The sequence below is a fragment of the Sciurus carolinensis genome, chromosome 4 (genome assembly GCF_902686445.1).
Source record: "Sciurus carolinensis chromosome 4, mSciCar1.2, whole genome shotgun sequence".
Taxonomy (NCBI): Eukaryota; Metazoa; Chordata; class Mammalia; order Rodentia; family Sciuridae; genus Sciurus; species Sciurus carolinensis.
Genome location: NC_062216.1, coordinates 132,208,796 through 132,225,815, shown reverse-complemented (window position 1 = coordinate 132,225,815; position 17,020 = coordinate 132,208,796). Strand labels below are relative to the sequence as shown.

The 17,020-nt window shown below is 38.5% G+C and overlaps 1 pseudogene; it reads left to right on the top strand.

Moving 5' to 3' along the window:
• The first annotated feature begins 7,070 nt into the window (after positions 1-7,070).
• On the top strand, positions 7,071-7,602 carry LOC124982942 (trafficking protein particle complex subunit 4-like; annotated as a pseudogene).
• Positions 7,603-17,020: the final 9,418 nt, after the last annotated feature.

The window sequence follows — 17,020 nt, the reverse complement described above, 5'->3', positions numbered from 1 at the left end:
GGCGTTCTGGTAACCATCTTGGGGCTGCTTGTTCTTGATCTAAAATACAAGCTGAGCCTCGTCCCCAAATGAGGACGGGATCTGGGCCTTTCCATTTATTTGTTAAAGGATCGCGCCACATAACAGATGGGCGAGCAGAACTAGAAGAGGGATGCCAATGTCTGTCTGCGGTCGAATGTCCTTCATTGTCTAGGGTAAGAAAGTTAAGAGCAAATAATGCATGATTAAGGCGATCCCTGGGAGTGGTAAATGCAAGGGAAGAGGCCTTAAGGCGGGTAAGCCAGGTTTTTAAGGTGAGGTGTGCACGTTCCACAATGCCTTGACCTTGAGGGTTATATGGAATTCCAGTAGTATGAGAGATTTGAAGAGTGGCACAAAACTGTTTGAACTTGGTACTGGTATATGCAGGGCCATTATCTGTCTTAATATGTGCTGGCTTTCCCATTATGGAAAAGGCTGAGACAAGATGAGAAATGACATCCTTGGTAGCTTCTCCGCAATGCGGTGATGCAAAAATAAAGCCACTAAAGGTATCTATGGAAACATGTATGTACTTTGTTTTCCCAAATTCAGGAAAGTGAGTAACATCCATCTGCCAAATCTGATTGGGCAGTAATCCTCGAGGGTTAACACCCAGATGTTGAATAGGAAGGGAGACAACGCAAGCAGGACACGCTTTTACAATTTCCCTTGCTTGTTGCCTGGTAATTTTACAAAGTAGCCGAAGGCTCTGAGAATTTAAGTGGTGAAGTTTGTGTAAATCTGTGGCCTCTCGGATGGATCCAATAAGAACTGGGAAAAGGGACCGAGTGGCTGCATCAGCCTGAGCATTACCCCGTGATAGGGGACCGGGAAGATCAGAATGTGCTCTAATGTGTCCTAAGAAAAATGGATGTTTTCTAGCCTGAATTAGTCGTTGAAGCTGGTTAAACAAAAAGGCTGCGTTGGAGGAAGCCTTAATGGCGGGTGAAATCTCCAATAGGGGCACAGAATGGGCAATGTAAGCACTGTCTGTATAAATATTAATAGGTTTATCAAAAAATGTCATAAAGACTTGTGTTATAGCAAACAATTCTACAAGCTGTGCTGATGGATAGGCAGTGTCAAAGGTGGTGGGCTGATTATCAACAACAAAGGCTGCACGGCCATTGCTGGAGCCATCTGTAAAAACAGTAAGGGCTTGTGGAATAGGAGCCTTCCGAGTAACCCGAGGAAAAATAAATGGATGTAACTGAGCAAAATGCAAAAGGGGGTCATTGGGAAGATGGTTATCGATTATTCCCAAAAAGCCTGATAGAGCAATACCCCATTCATCCCTCGTCTGTAGCAAAAATTGGGTTTGATCCTTAGTGTATGGAATCAGAATGCTATCAGGGTCTTTGCCAAAATGTTGTCGAGAAAGCAAGCGACCTTTAATAATGATAGAAGCTACCTGAGCAGGATAGACAGCAATAACTTTAGAGGATGTGGCGGGCAAATGAACCCAAAGCAAGGGGCAACCTTTATTTTTAAAATGTGGATCCCGCTGCCAGAATAGTCCCGTGGGTGTATGAGGGGTGTGTAATATAACCAAAACCAAAGGAAGGTTATAAGATATTTGTGTAACAAATTGTTGAGCAATGGCTTCTGTGACTTGAATTAATGCTTGCTGTGCCTCGGGAGTAAGCTCTCGAGGAGAAGAAGGGTCAGAATCTCCCCTTAAAATATCATTAAGAGGCAAAAGCACATAGGTGGGCAGTTTTAAATATGGTCTTAGCCATTGGATATCCCCTAGTAGTTTTTGGAAATCGTTAAGAGTGTGGAGATGGTCCACACGCAATTGTATATTAGGGATTTGAATTTGATTAGTTTGAAGTTTGAGGCCCAAGTAGGTGTAGGGGTCCTGTGTTTGAACCTTATCAGGGGCTATCTGAAGTCCCAAGGCAGTAAGGGCTTTATAGAGATCCAAATAACAATTGTTAAGAACATAGGTATTAGGTGCAGCAATTAACAAATCATCCATATAATGTAATATATAAACTTGTGGCCACCGCTCTCTCACAGGGTCTACTGCTTGAGCAACATATTTTTGGCAAAGACTAGGGCTGTTAGCCATACCCTGGGGAAGGACCTTCCATTGAAATCTTTGCATAGGGCCCTGAAAATTGATGCGGGGGAGGCTGAAAGCAAAATAGGGTCTGTCATCAGGATGTAAAGGAATAGTAAAAAAGCAATCTTTTAAGTCGATGACCATTTTATAATAGTCCCTAGGAATAGCTACCGGTGTAGGGATGCCTGGCTGTAGTGCCCCCATCGGGCGCATAACCTTATTGATAGCGCGCAAATCCTGTAAAAGGCGCCATTTGCCTGATTTCTTCTTAATAACAAAAATAGGAGTATTCCAGGGTGAGGTTGAGGGTTCCACATGGCCGGCTGTCAACTGTTCCTGTACTAACATAGAGGCAGCCTCTAATTTTTCTTGGGTAAGGGGCCACTGATCCACCCACACAGGAGTTTGAGTTTCCCAAATAATTTTGTCTGCATGGGGTACAGGAGGGTCAGGGACCGACACTAAAAATCCACATACCCAAGTCCAAACTTGTCTGTTTTTTGTATGGGCTGTACAGGCTCAACCTGTCCTTGTCCTAGCCTCCCAAGGCCTGTACCAGGGATAAAGCCCATACGAAGCATTTGATGAGTGACTAAAGAGTCGGGACTAGCAAGAATAACTTTCATTTGGCTTAGAATGTCTCGTCCCCAAAGGTTGACAGGGAGATCAGGAACAACAAAGGGGGTAACGGTTCCTTTATTCCCTGTGTTATCTTTTGTGTCAGTCCAATTAAGCACCCTGGAGCTAACTAAGGGGTTTCTTGATTGCCCTATTCCTTTAAGGTCAGTTAGTGATGAGGTGAGGGGCCATTCTGATGGCCAATATTTTTGAGAAATAACTGTGGCATCCACACCAGTATCTAGGATCCCTCGGAATTTCTTTCCTTCAATAAATAAGGTAAGAGTGGGTCTTTTGTGGGAGATAGGTTGGACCCAATACACATCAGAGGAACCTAAGGAGGCTGTGTTTCCTGGTGAATTTCCTGAATTGAGGGGAAGGAGTATTAATTGTGCAATTTTTGTTCCTGCAGGGATGGCAGCTACTCCGTTAACAGCTGTGGCCAGTATTTTAATTTCTCCAGTGTAATCATCATCAATGATGCCAGGGAAGACCTGAACACCTTGTAAGGTGGTAGGAGCTCTCCCAAGAATAAGAGCACACATATGAGGTGGAGGGGGGCCTACAACCCCAGTGGGTATTATTTGAGGTCCTTGCATAGAGTCTAATATTGTATCGGTGGAGGCACAGAGGTCCAATCCTGCGCTGCCTGGGGTAGCACGTTGGAGGGAGGTGATTGTGGAGAAGGACAGGGAGCCTGGATTGGGTTGGGAGTCTGAGAGGGAACAAACCTTATTGCCCCTGGGTTTGTTCTGGGGGTGGTCGGGGCCAGGGGCTGGCCCCGAGAGGAGTTTCCCGAGAAGTTAGAGGGAATAGGCTGTCCAAGGGCATTGGTCTTGGATCTACATTCCTTGGCCCAGTGGCGACCTTTACCACATTTAGGGCAAAGGGTGAGCGGAGGTGGTTTAGCCCCTGTTTGAGGAAATATGGGTCCTTGACCCAGTTTCCCTGTTGGGCAGTCTCGCGCAAAATGGCCAGGTTGTTTGCAAGTAAAGCAAGTACGTGGGCCAGGGTGGTGAAGGGCCTTGGTGAAGGCGGCACCAATGGCGAGACCCATGGCATGGGCTGTTCCTACCCCGGCACACAGCCTAATGAAGTCAGAAAGGTCCCCTTTATCTTTGTGGGGCCGAAGAACATCTTGACATATTGGGTTGGCATTTTCAAAGGCAAGATATTTTACAAAGGAGCTCTCGTTTTCACTTGGTCCAAGTAGGCGCTCCGCAGTTAGATTAAGCCGGGCAACAAAGTCACTATAAGGCTCGTCTGGACCCTGATGAATTTTTGCTAGGGAGGTGGTGGCCGAGCCCTTTTGAGGGAGCCATCTCCAAGCATGCAAACCAGCAGTTTGAACCTGTGCTAGGAGCCCAGTAGGAAAGCGTGCCTGTTTAGGGTTAGTATCAAATGGCACATTACCCACTAATTTAACATAGGTCCAGGATTTAGAGGAAGCCTTGGTTGAATTTTTTTGGGCAGTTTCCCGACAGTATTCCCTAAAGTCTGCGTTCCACAACAGGAAGTCACCTGCACTGAGGGTGGCTCGGGCCAAAAATTTCCAATCATTAGGGGTGAGCCACTGTGTACTATGGTTCTCTAGCAAGGCCAGTGTATAAGGTGCAGTGGGGCCATACTGTGTACAAGCCTTTTTAAGTCTTTCAAGAAAGCGGAGGCTCAGCCTTTTATAAGAACCAAGGGCTCCACTCTGTCCAGAGGTGGGCTCCTCCTCATCCCCTGATTCCTGGTCCTCCTCTTGTTCCCTCTCTGGTTCTACCTCTTGTTCCTCCCCTGGTTCCTCTTCCTGACTTCCTTCTAAATTCTCTGCTTCAGTTTGGGGGGGCTGATCTGCTTGACTGCGAGTGACTGGAAAGGCAAGAACAGGCTGACCACGTGGCTTCACCTTACGAGTATTAAGGGGTTTTGGGCCAGTTTGTGTTAACTCCGTGCCCAAGGCCAGTGAGCGAAGCTCGGCATCAAGGGCTTTTAGTTCTTTTAAAAGTTGGATTTGTTCCCGCCTATGTTGGAGAGACTCGCGTAAAGGGGTTAGATTAGGCAAGGGAAGCGGGGAAAAAATGTCTGGGGGGGCAGTAGGTCCCTGAGGGACCGGAGCACAAAAGGCAGGGGGTGTATAAGTGGGAAGTGGATTTGTAAGAGGTGGCAGGTCTGGAAAATGGTGTTGAGCCACTGCCTCCTCCAGGGTGGCCTCATCCTCTGGGGTCAACTCATCATGGGGATTTAAAACCGGATAAATCTTAGGGGGATTTTTAGGGGACTCCTTTGGTAAGGTGGGGTCTGGGAGGTTCCCAGGGTCTGGGAGGGTCCCAGGGTCCTGAGAAGGCTGAGCAGGGGGCATTTGAATACTAACCGAAGGGCATGCCGATGGGGGGCGAGAGGTAGATTGCATTGCCTGCTCCCCAATCTTTACAAGTTTTAAAGTACCACTGTCAAAGGGTGAACTTTTAAGAATCTCATTAATTAAATTCCAATAAGAAAAGACAGTGACGGGCACCTTTTGAGGACCAAAAGTCTCATAATAATCTTTGAGGCAGTCTCCTACTCTGAGCCACCTTTTACCATCAATCGATCCCTCGAGGGGAAACCAAGGACACAAATCCTCTATGTATGAAAAGAATAATCTTAAATCCTTTTTCTTAACACGCGCTCCCCGAGTCTTGAGGGCCTCCTCGAGACCCGTCAGAAACAAATCATGTGACGAGACTGCTTGTCCCATGGTACGTCACTTACCTTGCGCTGACCTCACTCTCCTCCTGGATCTGACTCCCGGTTGCGTCTACCAGGGCGATCCCGAATCCTGCTTGGCCAAGTCTTCCCCGGAGGGCAGCGTTCCGCTTCTCAAAGTTTCCAATCGACCACGTTGGGCGCCAACTGTCCCGACCCGCGGGACATCAACACGGGACCGCAAACCTGAGAGAGAAGGAATGAAGGGACAAGAGACGCAGGGAGAGGCAGCAAGACAGGAATTCTGATCAAGCTGCAAATTTTTATTGTTCACACAGGGGTATTTATACTGAGGGAAGGAGGGGTGTGACAAGGTGCAGGCTGGTTGGCTGTGTTCTTCTGCTGGGTTCCTGATAGGGTGCAAATTCGCGCCGGCCGGGAGGTGAGGTTCATGCCGCCGGGAAGGTGAAGTTTGCGCCGGCGGGAAGGGAGGGGCGCTGCTGCTTATTGTAAAGATCAGAATGTTCTCAGAATAAGAACTTCTTGGTCCCTGACAATAGACTAGAAGCCTTCTCCTCCTCTTTAGAAACAAAACTTTTTATTTGGCAATGAACAGGATATAGGAAAGGGAATGGAATAAATAAGTGTCTTCTGTGCTTTCCTAGCATATCATTCTCAAATATAAAATGCTTTAAAATATCTGGAAAAAAAGGTGACATATAGCAAAGAACTAAGGAGAAAACAACATCCAAAAGTAAATGGTAGAATTGCCTTTAGACATTTATCAAACTGTGTCACAAAGTGACTTGATTTTTAAAGGCTGTGTTGTGAATACAGAACAAAGATTTTAAACCAAGAAAAATTTCCAGTTGGAATCTGTAATCTGCCATACAGTCAATTTGCTTAATGTCTTCTACCCTAGGAGAATAGGTGGACTTTAAGATACACTCCTTACCACAAAAGGGATGACAAGAAAAAAAAGTCTGCTCCATCTTTACCCTTACATAAAAGGATCTTATGAAATAAAACCCTCCTGCATGCAGTTCTGAAGATTAATGTATACCATCCATACTAAGAAGGAAAATTTCTTAGAGAAGAAATAATTTTGTTTATATTAATAGTCATCAAAAGGTAAGCTTCATTATGGTAAATAGCGAGGTTCAAACGCTGTATAAAACATTCCCTACCACATGGAAGGTACTCGACTACTTGATACATAAATGATTGGATTTGTTTTCAAGCTGGAAGATAGAGTCCAGAAAATAGAACATATTTTTAGAAAAACAAAATTTCAACAAAATTTCTTTATGAATCTCATAAAAAACGAACAAACAAAAAAAAAAGCACCGTCAGAAAGGCGGGATGGGAGAAATGAATGCCTGTGCCTGAGCCGCGCACTCTAGATACTGCCCCTTGGTTGTTGGACTGCTGCTAGTTAAGGAGCAAAGTGCTCTCCTGGCACCGAGAAGCAGAGCAGTCCTGGGAGTAGCTGTCCAGTCCCACGAGGCACAGGCGGGTAGCCTCGAGTGCAGCAAGCACCCTTCAGCAGGCTGCAGGGGTGCTAGGAGGAGAAAGCTGGGGTGGTGGTCGGAGTGGGTCCTGGGACGGCGGTTCTGAGGCGGGACTTCGAGAAGAGGCTGGACCGAGTTTCTGAGCGGCAGGGGTTGCAATGGTGATTTTTAGAGGCTACATGACCAGCGGTGTGCTGGTTGCCTTCGGACAGCGCGATGTCATCTGGGTGGACCATGCAGTGCTGGCCATCAATGGCGTGGACGTGAACAGCCAGTATATGACTGACGGGAAAGAGGTGCTGGAGTATCTGGGTAACCCTGCTAATTACCCGGTGTCCATTTGATTTGGTCGGCCCCGCCTCACCTCCAATGATAAGCTCATGCTGACACCATGTTCCGCTCGCTTTCTGCCATTGGCTCCCAGCTGTCTCCTGAACAGGGAGGATCAGGCATTGAGATGTTGGAGCAACACATTCAGAATTCACTGCTTCCAGACACTGACAGGGATCAAGTTTGAGGTGCTGGCAGATCCTAGGCAAGCCGGAATAGATTCTCTTCTTTGGAAAAATTTATGAAATTTACCCAGACTTTGCCCTCAAGAATTCATTCTACTCCCTGGAAATACCCATCAGGTGTGAGCTGTTTGACCAAAACCTGAAGCGAGCTTTGGAAGTGGCAGAGAAAACTGGGACTTTTGGACCAGGGTCATAGGTTAAACCTATAATGGACCTCCTCCCCTGCCGCCATTCTGAGAGATCCTGTCCCATGGGTTCAATTGTTTTCACTCCAACAGAGATCCCAGCAGCCTTGTTCCTATACTTGAAACTGGGAGGATGCTGATGTCTTTAACTGGTACCTGAACCTTAATGGTATGCTTTCTTTCTGTACATGTCATGGTCTTACTTCCCAACTCTGTACAGATTTATTTATGGAGGAGGTAGCCCATAAATGCTGTAATAAATATTCCTTTGATCCAGAAAACAAAAGCACCATCAAATATGAATTTAAAACCAAAAATTAAAAAGACAACAAAAATCTACCAGTCTTCAATACTAAATTCTAAATAACTACATAGTAGAGTTATTAGATAAAAATGATAATATAAGCATGGTTTAACATATTAAAGTTATAAAAGATAGAATTTAAAATGTAAGGAAGAAATCAAATCTGAACAAAATATAATTAGAAAACAGTGCCCAGAAACTAAAAGGTACAATCCTAGCAATTAAAACTAGAAAATTTCATGTATTGCTTATTTGGAATGATATTCCTACTAAGAACAGAAAAGAAATAACAAAAACTTCAATAAGTCCTGGTGAAAACAAGGAAAAACCTGAATAAAGCCTCGAGTTTCAATTCCTGTAATTGCTTGCTTTTATCATCAGCTTTAGAGATTCCAGTTACTAAGCAATATACACCCATTAGCTTTGCAATGGAAAATTTTTCTGATGTGTGGGTCACAATGGTAACATTTGCCTAAGTTGATTTGCAGGAACTTGGAGGCTACCTTTGTCTATCTCAAACCAACCAAAGGTACTAATTTTTCACTTGAGCAAATGTGTCATGGGTGAACTTTTGATATCCAAGGGCCACACCTCCTCCTCCAAGTTTGCTACTGTTGCCATTCTCTAAACGTGCACCCTATGAAGAACCATGACATTTGATAACATGTGTGTAGACCTCTGTTTACTTCATTTGTTCTTATATCCAATAACTTTTCCTTCACCTCAGACCACCTTTCTTCATCCCATAAATATCCCTAAACCCTATCCTCAGTGGAACAAATTTGAGCCCTGATTCTTCCATCTCCACACAGTTTTCTGCCTTCTGAATAAATTATTTCTCTTTTGCAAAACTCATAATTTTTCAGTGATTAACATATTGTGCAGTGGGCAAAGTGGTTCAATAATGTCAGTTCAGTAACGTCAGTTCAGAAACATCAGTAGGAAGGTATTGTAGACCTAATTTAGTGAAAAATTAGGGGCCAATTTCATTTTATGATCAGACATATGAAGTGCTTAGAAATAATCACTTCTCTTAGCTGAAATATTGAAGTCAGTGACTTTTCCTGAATCCATTAGATCACTGAAGTCAGAGGGCAAATCACCACCTTAAGATACCTATGACTAGTCAGAGCAGATACTGCTCACTTAAGAGCAGAAGCCACATGAGTTATAACATCATAGGAACAATTAAATGGTAATGTAACAAATTGCTAGAGGATAAATAGACAAGAAATTTAGATTGAGAACTTCTGAGACCTCAGTATTTGGGATGGGGGTGCAAAAATTCCTGTGTTTGACCTCCAATAAACCATACTCAAGTTCTTATGGTGCACAGAAAACCTAAATCTCATCTTGACCCTTGACCTTGGCAGGGAAAGACAAGAGAACCATTGTGAAATACTCCCAAGTGTCTTCTTTAAAAAAAAAAAAAAGAAAGAAAGAAAGAAAGGAAAAGCATAACCTCCTATATTGCTGGTGGGACTGCAAATTGGTGCAACCACATTGGAAAGCAATATGGCAACTCCTCGTAAATCTTGGAATGAAACCGTCATTTGACCTGGTTATATCACTTCTTGGTATATATCCAAAAGACTTAGAAATAGCATACTACAGTGATGTAGCTATGTCAATGTTTAAAGAAACTCAATTCTCAAAAGCTAAACTATGGAACCAACTTAGGTACCCTACAACAGATGGATGGATAAAGAAAATGTGGTATATATACACAGTGGAATATTAGAATGACTATGTCATTTGCCAGAAAATGGATGGATCTGGAGAACATTATGCTAAGTGAAGTAAGCCAATCCCAAAAAACCAAAGGTCAGATGTTCTCTCTGATATGTGGATGCTAACCCACCACAAATGAGGGTAGAGAGGGGAAGAATAGAAGCTCAACAGAATGAGCAAGACACAAACTCTCATAGAAGGCTGAGAGAAGGCTAAAGTCAACTGAAGAAATGTAAATAATGACCCTGGAAAATTTACCACCAATGGTTCCTATGACTATAATGAACCTTAAACAGCCCAATTTCTACTAAGACTAAAATAAATCCTTGCTTTATGACCTTAACCTTAACTTTAAGTTCCTATAATGCAGAACATTATGTTCATCTTTCACCACCAACAAAATATCCTAAAAGAAATAGTAAAAGTCAAGAAAGAGGAGTCTAAAGAGACAAAGAAAACTTCAAAATTAGATACAGAAATGACATATATGTTAGAATTATCAGATGGGAAATAGAAAATAACTATGACTAATATGTTGAGAGCTTTCATGATAAAGGGAGACAGTGTAGAAGAACATGTGGGTATTATAAACTGAAATACAGAAACTGTAGGAAAGCATTAAAGAAAGATGTCAGAAGTCCAAAACATCATTAGAGAATTGAAAAATGCTTTTGAAGAAATGTTGGTTTTCCAGAGTGGCTATAAGAAGTTACTACAAAATGAACAGCAAAAACAGAAATGTACTTCTCTTAGAGTTCAGGAGGCTGGAAGTTTGAATCTAAGAGCTCAGCAAGATTGGTTCCTTTTAAGAGGTGCTGAACAAGAAGCTATTCATGCTTCTCCCTTAGGCTCATGTGATTGCCAACCATTCTTGGCATCCTGTGGCTGTAGGTGAAGCTACTCTTTGTCTTGACCTTCACATGGTCTTAGTTTGTGTAACTTCCCATGTAACTGTATATTTATTTGAAAATAAGTAAATATTGGTTAAAATGTGTATTATAAATGCCAGTATACCAACTAATTCTTTAAAAAGATATATACTTGATATACAAAGACAAGAAATAAACTGGAATCATATACTCAATTAAAACCACAAACAGCACAAAAACATTTTTGAAAACAAGAAAAAAAAAAAAAAAAAAAAGAGAAACCCTTAAAGCCAGGAATAGAAAACCATTGTAACTACTGTAGGTGTTATTCCAAATAATATCAGTAATCAATTTTAAGTGAAGTGATTTAAATATAATTGAAATACAGACCTCTTCAGTGTGAATGCAAAAAGGCCATACTTTTTCCTCTTATGTACAGAATATCTATCTTATATATAAAGATTCACATGAGTTAAAAATAGAGAAAATATACCATTGTAACATTAATAAAGTCAGTAAAAAGTTAGAGTAACTCTGTTAGTTTCAGAGAATTCAGACTTAGACAGGAATATTATCATTCTTAAATGGAGCATTATATAATGAAAAAAGGGATCTATTCTATAATGGACTTAAATATTCTAAATATGTCTGTACCTATCAACAAAATATCAAAATATGTGGTTACAAACTGACAGAGCAGCAATAGAGATAGATAAATACATTTATATTTGAAGACTTCAACACACCTCCATCAGTAATTGACAGATCTAACAGGCAGAAAATCAGTAAGAAAATATTGACCTAAACAACTCTATCAATCAATTTGATCTAATTGACATTTATAGAATACTCCACTTAACAACAGCAGAAAGCACATTCTTCTCGAGCTCATATGAAACATTCACCAAGTTATCTCTTATTCAATGCCATAAAACACACTTTATCAAATGTAAAAGAATAAAAATTACATGAAGAAAATTCTCTAACCACAGTGGAATTAAATTTTTTAAAAGATGGATCACATACGTCTTACTATTTGGAGATTAAATGACGTACTTCTAAATGATATGAGATTCAAAGAAGACTCAGAAAAATTTAAAAATGCTTTCTATGGAGTTAAAATGAAAAGATAACATCAAAATTTATGGAAGTAAAAAAATCATTATTTAAGGAAAATATAGATCATTATTTATATTAGAAAAAAAATCCCAAAGATCTAAGATTAATAATCTATCCTTTTTTAGGAAACTATTAAAAGCATAAATTAAGCTTGAAGAAAGCAGAGGAAAAAAGAAAAAGTAGAGCAGAACTCAGTGACTTTTAAATTGGAGAACAATGGAGAAAATAAATGAAATCAAAAGGAGTTTCTTTGACAAATTTTTTAAAAATCAGGAAAATCAAACACAAGACACAAACAACCAGCATCAGAAATTAGAGTAGTTTTCATCAGAATCATGAACATTAAGAGAAATATGAAGGAATACTATCAACAATTCTATGCTCCAACTCTTGAAAACTTAAATATGGACAACTTTCTTAAAATTAGACACAGACAACCAAAATTAACACAAGGAGGAATAGATAATCTGAGTAGGCCTACATCTATAAAGTAATAGATTGCATAATTAATATATTTCCATAAAGTAAAATATCATTCTCAGATGGTGTCATCAATAAATTACACCAAGTATTGAAAAGAAAAAAAAACAAGAATCAAATTATCCAGAATCTCTTTCAGAAAATATAAAACTTGTGTGTGTGTGTGTGTGTGTGTGTGTGTGTGTGTGTGCGCGCGCTTGGTATCAAACCCAAGGACTTGCACATGTTAGGCAAGTGCTTTACCATTGAGCTACAGTCCAAGGTGGATGCTGATACATAACAGGGTAGGCGGGTGAAGAACGGAGGAACGTTGGATTTTGTAGAGGGAAATGAGGGGAGGGCAGGGGATGGGAAAGGAAAGGTGGTGGAACGAGACAAACTTCATTACCCTACGTACATATGTGATTACATGAATGGTGTGACTCTACATCATGTACAACTAGAGATATGAAAAGTTGCACCCCATTTGTGTACAATGAATCAAAATGCATTCTGTAAAAATAAAAAATGAACAAGAAATAACACAACAAAATTTTTTAAATAAAGATATGGAAGATCTTCAGCACTATAGAATAAAATTTGTTAAGATTTCAATTCTTTCTACTTTGATATATAAAGCAATCTCACTCAAAATCTCAGCAGTACAATGCAATGGCAAAATACCTAAAATAACCAACAGAACATGACAAAAATAAGAACAACAACAAAATTTAAAATCTATGCTACTTAATTTTAATACTTGCCCAGAACGAAATCCCCAAATCCACATAGGTTGTATGACTACACCTTTTTCCATCATGACTGAAAGAGAAATTAAAAAGGAGAGGTTCTGAAACATTAGGACAAAGGAATCCAAAGCATAAGAGGACTATGGAAAGGTTGCACTTGGTCAAAATCATGACCACCCTGTCCATCCTGCTCTGTTTCTTTATGTCTCCATCAAGTTAATCAACTTGTGTTTTCTCAAGAGTTTCTAGAAACATCATGAAGTTCATATAATGGAATAAATTTTAGGGCCAATAATAAACCACAAAATATCAATTCTCTAGGCTGTGCCCATCTCTTTTTTTTACTCTGTGTATGTGAATATATGTAGTACAGTACATAAGCACAGTGCTGTATTCTGCTTATATCATATGCATTGACTTATGGAATGAACATTAATTGAATCCCAGAACATCTGAAAGGAAAAAATATATATAAATACAAATAGGAGGAATATCTGTCTCCTTCATTCTTGGAACTTATGTCCTAATTAGGAAAGGTCCTGTAAACTATGAATTATGGACCACATTAGAATAGTGAAGGCATTGTGCAAATAGGTAATATTTTAAGATATGAGTTCTAATACCTGTAAAAGAAAACCCAGGATTGAAGGTATTGTCCAATACCTACATCATAAATGTTGTGAAGTCTCTTGTTAAACAGGTTACTTAGTAAGCATTAATAGAATGTTCTATATTGATGATAAGTTCAAACTTTACTATGTCTTTCAATTTTTATTTCTATTAAAGTTTTCAGATATTTAAAAGGGCTTATAAAACTATAATAATTAAGATTGGCTTGTACTGGTAAAAGAGACTCACAGATTCATGGAACAATACATTTTCATGATATAGACCCATACATTATGGTCAAATGACCTTTGACAAAGGAACAAATATGATAAAGAGTAATCTTTGCAAAAATCTTTGTTACAACAAAAATATGAACTTCAACACAAACATTACAACTCTCATGAAAATTAACTCAAGTTGCACCATAGATCTAAGATAAAACATGAGATTATACATTTCTAAAAGGAAACATGTCAATCTATATAACCTTTGGTATGGTGATAGATTTTTAAATAAAACATCCAAAGCACAAGAAAAAAAATTAATGTTCATCTTCATTCAAATTAAAAACTTCTGATTTGGGGAAAGTACTATTAGGTAAGTCAAAGATAAAATTAGGAGAAAATAGTTGTAAAACAGACTTCTATCTAAAATATTACAAAAAAAATAAAACTCAAAAATAAGAAAATAAATAATTATAAAAGGGACTCAGATCTGGACAGACTCCTCACAAAAGAAGGCATGAAGATAAAAAAAATAACAAATGAAAAGATTCTCAACATTTTTTTCTTAGGAAATTAAAAATTAAAACAAGAATGAGGTAGCCTTTCAAATCTATACAGTGGTTAAATTTTAAAAAAAAAACTGATATTACTAATTTGGGGTAAGTATGCAGAACAACAGGGAATGGAAAATGGTACAGGTACTATGGAAAACAGTTTGACAGTTTCTTACAAAACTGAACATATTATAGGATTTAGCAGTCACATTTCTTTATACTTACCTAATTGAGCTGAAAACTCTGTATTCAAATATTTTTAACAGCCTTACTCATAATCATCAAAAAGTAGAAACAAACAAGATACCCTTCATTAGGTAAATGGATAAATAAACTGTGGTAATGCATAAGGGGGAATGTGCTATTTGGGAAAAAAGTTTCTATTAGAGGAAGAGAATAAATAGTTCATTGTTAACAGAGTCACAAAATGAGGAGACATTTACTTGATGGAATATATCAAAATTAAGTACTTCAAGAGACAGGCATTAATACTATACAGAACCAATCTACTTTGCCTTAGTTTCTGAATTAATATTTAGCATAAGTTTCTGCTAGTTTGATACCACCTGAGGTGGTTTTAAATTCCTCCTAATGTTCTTTGTTTTTAACCAAAATATTCTGACAAAGATAAAGTTCATCAATAAACACTAAACATTTATTTTATTAGAAAAGTATGATACAGGCAAATGGATGAAACTGGAGAATATCATGCTAAGTGAGATAAGCCAATCTCAAAAAACCAAAGGCAGAATGATCTCGCTGATAAGTGGATGATGATACGTAATAGGGCGTGGGAGGGGTTAGTTTTAGGGTTAGAGTTAGGGTTAGGGAGGGGGAGCAAGAACGGGGAAGGAAGGACTGTATAGAGGGAAAAGAGGGATGGGAGGGGTTGGGGGAAGGGAAAAAATAACAGAAAGAGTCAACCAACATTACCCTATGTAAATTTATGATTACACAAATGGTATGCCTTTACTCTATGTACAAACAGAGAAACAACATGTATCCCATTTGTTTACAATAAAAAAAAAGTATGATACATTCAGATGTTCAAATATCTAAAGAAATTTAAATAATTTGGTTACATTAAAAATTAAACAGAACTTTTTTTAAGTTTTGATGTAAAGTCTCATCTTTATGTAAAATAATCTGCTCATTATGTTTAGCATAGATTTCTCCTCTCAACTCCTATTTTCCTCATGAATATATTAATATGATTCTAAATATTCAGTCTAGTAAATATTGCAATTAATGCAATAGAGCCAATATTAAATGTCTGCATTTTTAAATAAAACATGGATTATAGGGGACAAAAGATGACCATCAGACCACCATGGTAAGAAGCTATCTAGGATTTTACTCATTTATCTCAGTCATATGCAAAAGTCTAGAATTATTTTAAGCTATTTCTAATATTTAACAAAAGAATAACTTTGATACTCAGTTATATTTTTAGGATTAAAGAAAATTATACCACAGTCTCACAGCTTATTAAAACAACCTTGTGAAAATGTAAGCTTAGGGATAATATATATTTTACTTATTTCCTTACACTGAAAATAACCTTTCTGAATATCTAAAGTATATTTAGTTTAAAATAAATTTCTTTAACACTAATACTAAATTTTAAATCAAATTAAGTATAATAAAGGACATAAACATCATTGTCTTCTTTTTGTTGAGTTGTACCTCAGTGCTGATCATGAGACCTTTCTTATAATATGATTGTATACGTACAAAATTGGCTGATGTTTAAAATTAGTGTGTTCTTTGGCACTCTTGAGTGGAGATGCATCGCACTTGCCACTTCCACAATTGCTAAATCTCAAAATATTAAATGAGAATTCTTGCTAAACAAATCCTTAGAGAGTATTTGCTTCTACTATGATGTATTTTTCTCTGAAATCTCAGAAATTGAACCATTCTTGGTAATTGAGTTTAAAATAGCTTAGGGTTGAAATCTAATTTGCATTCATCTAACACAGAGAACACTCTCCACCAGCTATATTACTCAGATTAACACAATGTAAAATGGTATGTTCTCAATAAATGTATGCCCAGCTATTGAATATGTGGGTTCAAATGAGATATGACTGGGTAATTGCTTTGAAAGCTATAAAATCCAACTATGAGGCAATTTTCTTTTTACATGCTTCCAGAATTTGAATTCATTTTTACACAGTAGATTGCCATTTTATTTTTCTACCATATAGATATAAAGGGGCTCTTTCCATCCCTTGAATGTGTCTGTTACTTCCTACCTTACAGTGTGAATGGATTTTCCTATTCTTCACTTGTCCCATGTCTCATTATTTGAATCACATATGGAAATAATTTGATGCAAGAAAACTTTCCTTTGACCCCAGGATTAACATAACTCACTGTAGACTCTGATGTGCCTATGATACTGATGACTATTTAAAGCTTTGTGATTATTAATATCAATTCATTGTACTAGATAATTATTCATTCTATACAAAGTCTAGTATTATACTTGATACACAGTGAGCACACAATGAAGAGCTACTAAATAAATCAATAAAAAGATCACTAGAAAACACAATGGAGCAGGGGTATTTAAAGTAAATGAGACTACCATACAGAAATGAGAAAGAAAACCATATTTTGCTCTGTCCTAGTCCATCAAATGTGAATTGCACTTAAATGTTTTTGCCTTAATCTCTTTTGGTATTTTGTGAATCCTGAGATGTATATGGAAATTGTTCTTCTTAATTGTTTAAGTAACACGGTATTTTTAAAACCTTTCTATCAATAACCTTGTGTCTGTTGGAATTGTTCTGTATTTTAGATTTT